This window comes from Temnothorax longispinosus, chromosome 2 (genome assembly GCF_030848805.1).
Source record: "Temnothorax longispinosus isolate EJ_2023e chromosome 2, Tlon_JGU_v1, whole genome shotgun sequence".
Classification (NCBI taxonomy): domain Eukaryota; kingdom Metazoa; phylum Arthropoda; class Insecta; order Hymenoptera; family Formicidae; genus Temnothorax; species Temnothorax longispinosus.
In genome coordinates, this window is record NC_092359.1 from 12,015,843 (window position 1) to 12,029,534 (window position 13,692).

Sequence of the window (13,692 nt, forward strand, 5' to 3'; positions counted from 1 at the left end):
ACGCGATATTTAATTATGATCCATTGATCCTCGTCACGGCACTTACCTCCGGCAAGCAGCGTCTTGTTACCGATCGCGTCGTCAATCCTATGGACGTCCGTTCCATACGTGATTTCATCGTCGTGCAAACGACTCGTCGTGATAGTCAGTGTAGCATTGTTGCAAGCTATAGGTGTTCATCAGTCGAGATTTCTATAACAGAAGAACAACCGTATAAGTAGCACACGCAATAATCGTACGAATAATTAAAAAAAATAGATCACCAGCAAATAATCAAATTAGTAGAGACGAATCGAGATTACTCAACGAGATTACTCCGATTAACTAGAGACGAAGCATCTCGTATGACTTCCGTGGGTTCACTAGTCTCCCGGCCGGAACAAGCAAACTGTTCGCAGGTGCGGAACGCATGATCAGACGCTCGACAACAAGTGATTCGACCAATAAAGTTTGCGAGACGATTTGGAGCCAATAGAGCGATCTATCGTCACCACATTCCTTTCCATATATGAGCATATCGCGCGGCACTGGCCGCGATGCAAAAAAAGGCAAATAAACTCGGTTTGCGCTTCGCGAAAGTTCGCGGACGATCCTCGCGTTCACGCTAAGTTTCAATTTCGCAACAACTGGAGTCTAATCTGTATGGATTGCAACGAGTTAACTCGTAGAATTAGCAGTCAACGTGTTAATTAAATACTCGGAGTCGCGTGAGACGACACATATTGGGACGAAAGGAACAAAAGGCCCATATTATTAACAGTACTTGTATATACAATATATACATACAAAACTGCTCGTCTAAAACATAATTACACATCACGAGCATAATTATAACCAGTAGCACACAAAAGCCTATAATTGTCCACAGCATTTTGATATCACTGTCTTCTATATCTTAAATTCACTACTGACTAAACTTGCAAACGTCTAACAAAATTTAAATTGAGAAAGAGACCCTTTAAATGACTTTGTTTCATGGACACAAAACAAAACAGATGTATAATAAAAATAACTAATGATTGGTATACAAACAGTATTTCCAACTAAAAGTATTCTCTCTAGCAGGCAACGAACATTTGCAAATAATTTGAAAATCAACTACAATTTGGGGGATAAATAAGCTAATAAGCATTTATTTAACAAAGAGCTTAGCGGAGTAAGCATGTGAAATCGGCCCTTGATCATACAGAGCTGACATTAATGTCACAAGTTAGTACCAATATGATAAAACTTTCCACCAAATATTATTTTAAAAAATTCATTTTTTTAGAAGTTATGCAGGGAGAAAGTAAAATAAAGAAATGTATTTTTCTCGAAAACCGCTTGACCGATCTTGATGAAAAAAATATATGTTATGTAGACTAATAAAACTAATTAACAAAAAAAATGTCCAAAATTTTTGCCAAAAAAAAGACAAAAAAATATTTAAATTTTAAATATTTTTTTTAGGGTGATATTTTCGAGGTACCCCTTTGAAATTTTTACGAAAATTTCTCTTAAAGTGTCCACTATAACATATATTTTTTTCAATTTTTTTAAAATGGTGGAACATAGTCAAAAATACGAAAATCGTAAGCGTCGCGTCACTCCGGCGCACAGTGCAGTGCCATTCCGCGTGTTGCGGGTGTTCGATGTGACTTTAATAGCACATATGTACGTCTGCAATTAGCCTATAATATGTATACTATTTAATTTTTATAGTTTCCAGAGTTTACTACGTGGAGGTTGCAGTACTGTTTTAAACTCCTTATCGGGGTACTTTTTTAACGTGAGTCCCTTCGCCTCTCACTACGTTTCCGCAAAATCGGGGTGCTATTCAACATGGCGTCATAGTTATGGCTGCTTAAAGGGATAAATTCAAAATTTCAGATTCAAGTACATGACGCCATGTTGAATTGCGCATATATGCCACACGCCTTTCGAAAGCTCTTTTCAATGCATTTTCCGCCCTTAGTCATTAAAATCCGTCCATACCAATTTTGGACAGATGGGGGGTAAAAGTGACGTGGATTGTCCTTACCCCCCATCTGTCCAAAATTGGTATGGACGGATTTTAGTGACTAAAGGCGGAAAATGTTCGTCTTGAAAAGAGCTTTCGAAAGGCGTGTGGCATATATGCGCAATTCAACATGGCGTCATAGTTATGGCTGCTTAAAGGGATAAATTCAAAATTTCAGATTCAACATGACGCCATGTTGAATTGCGCATATATGCCACACGCCTTTTGAAAGCTCTTTTCAAGACGAACATTTTCCGACCTTAGTCATTAAAATCCGTCCATACCAATTTTGGACAGATGGGGGGTAAAAGTGAATTGTCCCATATATATATATATATATATATATATATATATATATATATATATATAAAATCAACTCCACGTACGATAAACTCTGTAAATATATATGCGGATAATAAACTGAAAAGCAGCACAATACTCGCAAATTTAATGCATATTAATATATTAAATATAACTACATATCTATTCACCAAAAATGATAAGGTGTTGCGCCAATATTAATTAACAATGATGAGTTTTATTACGACTCAATTGGCAAATATATAAATACACAAACGTTACGACGTTTCGATCCTTGGTTCGGATCCTTATCAAGCAATCTACAAAGCAATTTGGTCTAAGGTCATAATTAAAGATCATTTTAATATGACTTTAATTATGGCCTTAAACCAAATTGCTTTGTAGATTGATCGATAAGGATCCGAACCAAGGTTCGAAACGTCGTAACGTTTGTGTATTTATATTTGCCAATTCGGTTTTAACATAAATTTTTTTTATTAAGCGGTCTGATAGATCATGCAATGGCATACTTTCTTTGTAAACTTTTTGAATTTTTGCAATATCTTCAAAATTAAAAAAAATATAGTACACGAAAATGTGCTGTGACGTCATACCTTATATAAGAAATGACGTCATACCTTTTGAAGTTGCCGTCATCAAAAAAACTTTAGCAAGCTATAACTTTCTCAAATTTAGGTTTTTTTTTAATTCAAAATGTACTAAAAATCGGCTTAGATTCTCTACATTAATTATGGATACCGCTTAATAAAAAAAAAATGTTAAAACCGAATTGAGTCGTAATAAAACTCTTTATCATTGTATATCTATTAAATTATAAGTTGTTGTATTCTATTCATTTTGATATTACTGCGTTTCTTGTTTCTTGAATTACTAGAACTCGCTACCGATCCGCCTCACAACAGAATTTCCACTGAGAGATTCCAACAAAATCTTAGAAATCACCTTGTTCCATGAGCACAAAATGTAAACAGATTTATTATAAAATTATAACTAACGCAACTGTTGAAATTCTATGTCATACAAATTATTTTACTTTTATAATATTTTTTATTCTGTATTTTTAGATTCCTGGAAATATGACTCTAATCAAACAAGAAGCAAGAAAACATGCTGATGCTAAAAATTACGTTGCAATCGTATATAATTATTCTTGGGTCCCCTTATGAAATTAAAGAAACTTACGTTCAAGTAGATGATATTTTGTACAAGACAAATAGTACTTTAGAGGCAATCAATATATGTTTTAAAACATTTCATGTTTTTCAAGTAAACTATCCTATGAGTGAACACCTTTGGATCCTAATCCAGAAAGGAATTTATAATTTTACTACAAAATGCGATTCTATAATTCCTAATATAAAATATGTACTAACAATAAGTAAAGTATCTAAGTCCTTTGAAAAAAGTGTTAATTCTGAAAGTATTACTGTGTAAAACATTTTTAAATAGTCATTATCATAAAAAAATAACATTTTTTTAAATTATAATAAGATTCTTTTGTTCTACAATTACAATGACAAAAACTTGATAATTATTTATTAACTAATAATTAATTGTTCCTTTCTACAACTTTAATTTAATTAAGTTCTTTCACACTAAACATTTATTTTATAAGTTACATGTTTGCTGGTTCTATGCCAGTCTATAATTTTGTACAATGATTTTGTTTTTTCTGCGAACAAACATTTTTATCCATGGATACCTTAATGTTACATATAAAAGTAAGACACAAGTTGCTTATAAATTCTACAATTAAATGTAATTTCAAGGACTGCATAGATATATTTAATAACATTTATTATTTACGAAAACATGTGTTAAATATACATATTAAAACATTATCTCTACAGAATGCTTCTGTAAAACAAAATGAAACATTAGTCTCTCAAAATATACCAAAATGTAATGTCGAAGACTTTTAAATTTTTTCATACTACAAATTTATTATTAGATATGATTAATGATACAGGTGAAATTAATATTGAACATTAAAAAAAAATAGTTTCCGAATATTGTGTTCGTTTTATAACAAAATTGTATACTAGTGGAAATTTAAATAGAAAAGTTATTCATGAATATATAACAGATATAGGTATAAATTACATTTCTGTGTGTTGATATTTTATCTATAAAATTTAAAAATGTTACAAATTTGAATATTTTTTTAAATATTATAAAGAATGGCTTTGAACCTTTTAACTCAGAATATAAAACATTACAGTACTTACAAGAAAGAAATTGCTTGTTTTTACCAAAATTAGTACCTATAAACTCTATTTTGTCATTTAGTAAAGTTAAGAAAAGATCATATCAATCGCATCTACAACATCAGAAATTATAACCATAATATCACTGTTAAAAAAATCTGCATTAAAAAATATATAAAAATATAGGAAGTTTTTATGCAGACACCGTACATACAATTTTAAATACAAAGTTGAAAATTAAAGGAGTGGTATTTCAAAAATAAAAATATCGAGCTGTAATATTACTATGCTCAACTATTTGAAAATTTATATATCTGTAAAGGAATTTTGATCTTTAAGCATATTTAAATTAAGAAACAGTTTTCTAATTTTCATGACCATGATTTAAATACAGATGCGCCTAGTAATATTACTACATAGTAATATTTCATTTGTGTCAAAAATAGACCATCTGTATATACATACTAAGAATCGACGAATGCCAGAGTCTCGACATAATAAGAGAACGACTTCCGTGGCCAGTAATGAATTGCATCGGGGGTCGATGTCGAACGACCGTTTCACGTACTGTCAAAATTCAAATCGATCGAAAATCTTGATTCATCTGTTGTCTGCCGCAAACGCGATACGGAAATCTTGCAAGAACATCGACTTGATGCCCTTGCGACGGAGATTTTGTCCACGAGGCAGACGACGATCGCGAACGCGACGCGATGATAGTGATCGGAGGCGAGCTCACCTGGTGAGCAGGAAGGTCACCCACCCTCGAAAATAGCAGTTGACCGCTCTTGGCGACTCGGAGTATGGAGTCGTGCTTCTCCCGGTTGAGCGGAAGGGCACGTGTTAAAGAACGTCTCGGGTTTTTTGACAATCACGCACTTTTAACAATTTATTGGGCGGCAATGCCGCGCATGAATCGGTTGAGAAACCACGCACACAGAATATTTGCCGTTTTGCCGAAATCACTTGATTTGGAGACGTGCGAAACGAGTCTACCACGAGGCCGTTCTCTTCCGCCAGAAGAGTTCTCGAGAGACGGAAACGGGGGAGAGATCCAGAACGCGGCGCTCTCTGATTGATCTAATGATTGACGGCGTTGCGCGAGGGGCGCTGTTATCAGTGTTATCGCGAACAAAGACACTGCGCGTGTCCGGAGTTGCGCCGTGCTCCGATTCTCGCCGGCATGCTCGCACCTGTGCGTGAGGCGGCGGCATCGACGCGTAATCAACCACGCGGGGCGGCGTGATCGACAACCCCGAATCGAATACGTGCCACGAGACTGACGGCAGGCACGTAGCGGTCAGCCTCGCGGCCCGATGCTTACATCGAGATTGCTATATGTTCGATCCTTAACAACTATTAACATTGAATATATTATAGTTGAATAAAATATTTAAAATCCAATTAATATGTTTAAAATTTCTTTACACGAAGGGATATTAAAAATATAATTGACAAACTCAAGTTTCCAAATTATTTATAATAATAATTATATACATTTAATTTAAGTTTTACACATTTATATATTTAATTTAATAGTTTTTATACTTTAAATAATTAAATATCACCATTTTACGTAAAAATGTTTAGAGAAATCTATAGGTATTTCTTTTAAAATATATTTTTGATAATTTTCAGCTGCAAGTTCAAAAAAAAAAATAACGAAAATGTGTTAAACAAGGATTCAGTAAACGAGGAAGAATCCACCACAGAACAGCAAAATAATAAACGAATAACAATTAAGTACTCACTCCACGGTTGCTTTGCCGTCACCTGATAGCTCCCAGGCCTCCTCCTCCTCTCCGTGATCCTCCTCCGATGTCGCATCTCCGTCGGCGCACTTACTCACGACGTGGCAACGTTCACGAGCGAAAATCCAGCTGACAACTACAGTACTTGCTGCACTGATACCAGCAGCTCCACTGCAACACAAAAGATAATTGTAATTTTATTCCAATTTTAATATCTAAAGAACATGTCTACAACAATACAAATTTCTTAAGTATATTGATTATAAAAATGTTTGTAAAGCCATAAAAAATATCTAAAATACAGTGTTATACAAAACGCATACATTTATAAGAAATAGAGCAATCGAAAATCGGCTTTAAGGGGTCTTTTTATTATACATTGAAGATGTAAAAAAAATTTTTTTTGTATATTATAAAATACACCGATGTCAAAAGAGGCCGTGTGCGTCACGGGGATCCAGCTGGTGTACATGATTTCGGCTGACTGGCATGACCTAGAACAGAAATCCAAAAAAATTCTTAATCTGTGATAGATTGGCTATGGAAGTACGTAGGATTTTTTAAATTGGATTGTTAGTTTTTTTTTGGGAACCAATTTTATACACGATTTTTCAGTGTAAATTTGGACACTTTTGTTCAAATTAGTGTCAATTTCGCAAAAATCAATATTTTTCAAAAATCCTACGTACTTCCATAGCCAATCTATCACAGATTAAGAATTTCTTTGGATTTCTGTTCTAGGTCATACCAGTCAGCCGAAATCGTGTACACCAGCTGGACCCCCGTGACGCACACGGCCTCTTTTGACACGGTGTATATTTTATATACGAATAATTTTATATACAAAAAAATTTTTTTTTACATCTTCAATGTATAATAAAAAGACCCCTTAAAGCCGATTTTCGATTGCTCTATTCCTTATATGTTAAAAAAAATCGTGAAAAAGAGGTTAAATTTCATGCTCAAAGGTGTCATACCCCCTTAATCAATCGCATTTGTCGTTAAAGCAAAATTAACAAATGCGATTGGTCAATTTCATTGAAAGCGACCGATTAAATTAACCAGTAAAACCGGCCCTAAGGATGAATATTTGACTCCAACTGTAAAGTGATTGTTCACTCGTAACAATAGAGTGAAAGTTTCACCTTAAGAAAAGGTGAAAAATTCACTCTGATCGAGTGAAACAATCACTTTACGGTTAAAGTCAAATATTCACCCTTATGAAAAGTGCAATGTCACTCCATTTCGCGCGACAGTATTTTGACTATCGACCCGAGTGAATTTTAACTCCTTTTAAGTTAAATCTCACTCGAAGAAATTTAGAGAGCATGAGACAATACTTTATGAAAATTTTATAAAGGGGAATAAACTGCCTTTTCCAAGACGATGAAAACGTACCATCTAATACTATTTAGAAAATTATGTAAGATATGCGTTACTTTCGGTCACGGCGTATACATACGTCAGATACGCGTTAGAGTCACGCGGAATAGATCATCCGCAGAGAGAGTTCGGCATCGTCGATATTTTCAGTAATATTTTCAGCTTTGATTAACAATTACTTGGATAATCTGCAGTAATTAAAATCGAAAATTTTTAATTCCTTGATTAATCAATAATTAAAGTAAAAAATTTTTTAATTACTTGATTAATCAATAATCAAAGTAAGAAATTTTTTAATTACTTGATTAATCAATAATTAAAACAAAAAAAGTTTTAATTACTTTATTTATCAATCAAAATTGAAAATTTTTTAGTTACTTGATCAATCAGTAATCAGACCTAAACATTTTTCAATTAGGCATTATTCAGTAATCAGGGTCAGATATTTCTTGATTTATTTAGTTAATTAATAATCCACGTAAAGCAGCACATTACACACAGAAGAAAAAGAATAAATTCAGAATTAGAACTTCTTATGGCTGATGAAAAATAATTCAATTAACAAAATAATTTCTCCGTTTTTAATGAACAAATCTGAATAAAAAAGTCCGTTTATTTAAAATATATATTTTGCAGAATTAAGTGATTGTTTCTCTTAGTGCACTATTCAAAGTAAACAGTGACTGGTATATATAAGGAAATATTATAAAATTGATAAGAATTAGATATCAATATAGTAAATTTTTACAATTAGGGCCTCAACGAAAAATCAATTAAAAAGAGGTAAATTCTATGTATTTTTGTCCCCCGAATCTAAAACTGTTGATAATATTTGAGGGTCGCTTGTATTCACTAAGATATTGTGATAAATATTGACATAAAATCATTATTTTCAAAAGTTATTGACTTTATGGGGTAGACCATACCTTGCACAGTAAACATAATTCTCGTGTTCTCACAAAAATCATAATGTGTGTGCCCTGCTTTAACGAAAATCACAACTTCTATAAAGCAGGACATACACACGTGTGTGTGTGTGCCCTGCTTTAACGAAAATCACAACTTCTATAAAGCAGGGCATACACACGTGTTATGATACGAAAATGCGGTCTCGCTTCGTGTGTACGCGTGTACTTCGTATGTAAAAAAAAAATAACCGACAATGAGTAATAATTAATCCGTATTTGATAAATAAAAAAACCAAATATCCAAGTTTATCTTAAAAAATACAAGCAACCGCACCAAATATCAACAGTTTTGGATTCAGGGGGCAAAAATACATAGAATTTACCTCTTTTCAATTGATTTCTCGGTGGGGCCCTAATTGTAAAAATTTACCAAATAATCTCTAATTCTTTGTATAACATTCATTGTTTAATTCATCTCTCAGAAGATGTTTGAAAATTTGGATCTTTGGATCATTTTTTTTTCTTTTTAAAAACAACGACATTTTTCCGTAAGATAATAAGAATTCAAGTCACACGAAGAAACTGATTATCTTTTATATGCATTTTTTAATACTATAAAATATTTATAAATCATTCACTGTTATTGTAAAAAATAGTAACGTGCAACGCAGTGAGGCACAATCTACATTAATGTATATATTGTATATATATTATGTGTGTCAAATAGAGCAAAGAAATGGAAAAAAGGACACAACGTAAGGAAGTTCTTCCATCTACTTTGAGTGGAAAAGACTGGTTGCGTATAGCGAATGAATTTAATGAAAAATGGAATCTTCCTCACTGCATAGGTGCTATTGATGGAAAACGCGTAGTAATACAAGTAAAATCAGTAAATACATTATTTTTATTTACGTTGACGGACCGAAATGACTATCAAATTGAGTGTAACCTTCATGAAACACCTACATTTAAACGTTTACACTCGATTAGTATTTTTTCGTAAGGGTTATTCGTCTTTGAATTTTCTTATGTTAATACTACCACATTAAAATCATAGAAATTCTTTCCCAATCTCCGACCGAGCACGAAACAATAGTGCTTCAAAAAATTATAACTGATAAAATAAAAAACTTGTAAAAAATAACATTAATATTTGACGTGAAGTAATTTTTATGTATATTGGATATAAAATGCGTATATATTTTTTATAAAACTACATTTTAGAAAATTTTTATTTTATAAATATAAATAAATTAAATTAATATCATTAATAGATAGAAATAAAATTAATTAAATTGGTGAAAATTCTTTCTTAGAACAGTTATGAATGAAATATGTGAATAGCAACTACGTAAAAAATGGAAACACAGTAGTCTTCCCAATGTGTATCGAGCATGGATATGATGCAGAATCTTCACCCCCTAATTGGATAGAAGGTCGGACTCTTTCGGGTGATGAATTACAAATCTTTAATAGATATGCTGCAGAACCCCGTCCCCAGCAGAACTCTAATACACCCCATAATTGCAAAGAAGGTCGCACTCTGACAGCCGAAGACCTACAAATCCTCGAGATTTGCAGAAGGTAACAAAAAACTAATAAAAAATTATATACCTCTATACGAAAATTCCTCCATACGAAACTTGTTCACTAAAATAATTGAACCACCACATTATGAATGCTCCTATTGTGGCCAATATTTTCCGTCTACTGTTCATATTCGGAGCTTAAGAGGTCACTTAGCAAACGTACGCAATATTTGCCGTTTTTCTGAAATCACTTGATTTGAAGACGTGCGAAACGAGTCTGCCACGAGGCCGTTCTCTCCCGCCAGGAGAGTTCTCGAGAGACGGAAACGGGGGAGAGATCCGGAACACGGCGCTCTCTGATAGATCCTACGATGATTGACGGCGTTGCGAGAGGGGCGCATTAGTTATCGCGAACAAAGACACTGCGCGTGTCCGCAGTTGCGCCGTGCTCCGATTCTCGACAACGCCGGCATGCTCGCACCTGTGCGTGAGGCGGCATCGACGCGTGATCAACCACGCGGGGCGGCGTAATCGACAACCCCGGATCGAATACGTGCCACGAGACTGACGGCAGGCACATAGAGGTCAGCCTCGCGGCCCGATATTTACATCGAGATTCAGACTCACCAACACTGATGCGCAACAGCGAAGTCAAAACTGCATATTCATCTGTAACATACGAATTTGTACAAATTAAAATAGTGCTCAAGACAATAAACATTTCAAAATTTTATTTGATCGTTAAACAGATATTTTATAAAAAAATAAAATTAATTGTATTTATAAAAATTCTCTTTCAAATATATATCTTATAAAATATAAATATAATTCTTACAAAATTTGATAAATATAGAAACCGAATTTTCTTTCATAAATAATCTAAAAAACTATGAGTTTTAAAACTGTTACAAATACATTAATGTCGCAAATATTTTATTAAATATTTTAAATATCAATATTTAAATATCATCAAATATTTAATTTGTCTCACAAAAGTTAATGCAAAATATCATACAGAATGGGCAGTATAATCGTTGCAGAGGATTATTGTTCCGCAATTAACAATAATAAATTACTTACCTATGGTTGTTCCGCCGGCGCCTGATGGCCTGATGCCCCCCCGGGCCGCCTCCTCCTCAGCCCTCGCCGTTGTCTTCGCTGCCACTCGCGTACCAATTGCTGGAATATAAGAATCACTTGATACTTTATGTGTACGGCACTCACGATCACGACTACACGCGCAGCTTTATTGTATCGAGACGGAATAAGAATAACGCGAGCACGGTCTTACATATGGAAACTCCTGTGTTTTTAAGTGGTGGGGGGTGTCACCGTTAGTGAGGCACGTAGACCCACTAGACCCCAGTATTGGAGCAAACCTATCGGACGGACGGGAAACTGAGCCGACCGTGACCATGTTCAAATGGTGGTGATCGTGTGTCAAAATTCGAAATCAGTGAAAATCTTTGAAACTTGTATGAGTGAAAGTTAACATAAATTGTAAATACAATGCCAAAAGCGTGCATTGTGCCGAATTGCTGGAAGAAATTTAAGGACAATACAGAAAAATGTTCCGTTTTTAAAGTGCCTCAGGACGAAAAATTGCGTAAAAAATGGGAATCTGCAATTCCCGGCATTGCAGTATTGAAATCGTCGCAACATGTGTGTGAGCGTCATTTTGAGCCAACGTGCATCGTGCGAAAATTAGAGAAGCGTGGTCCAGATGGAAAAATTCTCATTGATGTAAGTGTGAATTATTTAAACAGTTTTGTCGATTGCATTTTCGCATTTGCATAAGGTTATATATTAATTATATAGAATTATATACAATTATATAAAATTATATATCAAAGGTATTATATGTATATATCAATGTACAAAGGTATATAATATATATATATATACAATTATACATACATACATATATACATATATACATACATACATATTATATATGTATATATATAATATGTATGTATGTATGTATGTATGTATGTATGTATGTATATATGTATATATATGTATATATGTATATATGTATATATGTATATATGTATATGTATATATGTATGTATATATATCTATATGCACACGCACACGCACACGCGCGCGCTTTGACATGCATCGGAACGCGGCCTAATTTGATTGGCTCACCCCTAGGTTCGCCATTTTGCCTCACTATCTGAGTCACTCCCCACCCTACAAGTTTCCAGACCTGTATGTAAGACCGTGAACGCGAGAGACATGCGATTTCGCGAAACTACAATTCGTCCGACGCGACGCCGCTTCCTTCATGTGCTCGCACAAGATTCGCTTACAAAGACACGTCCAACGACGATAAACCCCTTCCGCAATGCTAGGCAACAGGCAATAGGAACAGGGAATAGAAATAAGAAATCATGTATAAATGCAGAATAAACAGTAAAACGGGGAGCACACACTTCTGCACAACGCATAATGCGTAAGCATAAGAAAATTGATTGGTCCATACACATGTGCATAAGAAAATAGACCAATCAATTTTCTTATGCTTACGCATTATGCGTTATGCAGAAGTGTGTGCTCCCCGCTTAACACAGGCAATAGACTTATACACACACAATTACACTTACCCGAGTTTGGATTGACTTTCCGACTTTGTATGTACTTGATCGTGACCTGTATCGACGTTTCTAAAGATAATGCGGAACGACTCGCGACACTACTTAAGGGTCGACAGGAGTAACACTACCGACCTCTGTCAGGTTGCTTAGCTGCGAGTCCGTATTTTATTTATTATAAATTTTTTAAGAGCCAAAATGGAAAATCCGGCTCTGTACCAGCTTGCGGCTGATCTTACTGATTAAAACGAGCATAAGTTTAATGAGATTCGTTGATTAATTTGGTTAAAATTTGGGATAACCGTTCCTAAGCAGCTTTGCAGCTCTAAGCAAGGCTGAATATATTTTGGTTTAAGGCTGCGGTCCACTTGACGCCACAAATGCTTTGAAGCGTTTTTCTTCTCCTTCTTTCTTCATTGAAAGAAAGGAGAAGAGGAATGCTTCGAAGCATTTGTAGCATCAAGTGGACCGCAGCCTAAATATCGTATTGTGCGGACACTGGGTGGGACATACCGAGTAAAGGCTGTGCGGACACTGGTACATTTGAGCTTTTTATCATTTTCGCGGCATAAATAATAAATGACTGAATATTAAAATAAACATTGCATGTGTTTTAGAAACTAGAAACCCTAAGCTTCAAGATGGTTCAAGTCATTTGTACCAAGCATGCGTCTAAATGGACTAAATTTGTATCACAATCTGAATTGTGGCTTAAGTGTGCGGCCACTGGTACGTTTACCTTACTGTTGCTCTTCTTGTCATTTGCATCCGTATTTGCATTACTAAAATAATTTTTTGATGGATCTTTTTTTGTACGCATTGAATCTTACTTCTACTTGCACAATATTATTCCTACATGTTTTCCCAAGGGCAGATGATAAAAATTATGTATGTATAAACTGCAGAATTTTTGTTTTAAGCAAATATTGTCGTCAGGTGACAGCTGCGTATGTGCCCAAATAAGTAATATTTTTAATTTTTTGGTGTTTTTGAT

General features: G+C 34.3%; 1 long non-coding RNA gene across 2 annotated transcripts in view; it reads right to left on the minus strand.

Moving 5' to 3' along the window:
• The window catches only part of LOC139808430 (uncharacterized), a 74,405-nt gene extending 62,732 nt beyond the window's left edge, over nucleotides 1-11,673 (minus strand). The window contains exons 1-5 of one of the 2 annotated variants that reach the window (XR_011730863.1): nucleotides 11,390-11,673; nucleotides 11,179-11,277; nucleotides 10,726-10,767; nucleotides 6,279-6,449; nucleotides 47-192 (exon numbers count right to left, since the gene is read on the minus strand). This is a non-coding gene — a long non-coding RNA (uncharacterized lncRNA). Of the gene's footprint in view, nucleotides 1-46; nucleotides 193-6,278; nucleotides 6,450-10,725; nucleotides 10,768-11,178 lie in introns of both variants that reach the window. The other variant, XR_011730864.1, reaches the window with a different exon arrangement.
• Nucleotides 11,674-13,692: the final 2,019 nt, after the last annotated feature.